This window comes from Brassica oleracea, chromosome C1, assembly GCF_000695525.1.
Source record: "Brassica oleracea var. oleracea cultivar TO1000 chromosome C1, BOL, whole genome shotgun sequence".
Lineage (NCBI taxonomy): Eukaryota > Viridiplantae > Streptophyta > Magnoliopsida > Brassicales > Brassicaceae > Brassica > Brassica oleracea.
In genome coordinates, this window is record NC_027748.1 from 22,362,211 (window position 1) to 22,362,493 (window position 283).

Sequence of the window (283 nt, forward strand, 5' to 3'; positions counted from 1 at the left end):
GACACCACGCGTAAGCGTCGTTGGCTGCGATCTGGCATCCTCTCTCCGTTCAGCAAACCATCTGGTCATCATAACCCGTAGCGATTCTTATATTCGAACAATGTTTAGACCTCTAGCATGCGACAATACTCTGTTCATTGATTCCGCTGCGATCTGGCATCCTCTCTCCGTTCAGCAAACCATCTGGTCATCATAACCCGTATCGATTCTAATATTCGAACAATGTTTAGACCTCTAGCATGCGACAATGCTCTGTTCATTGATTCCGCTATGTTTGTATTCA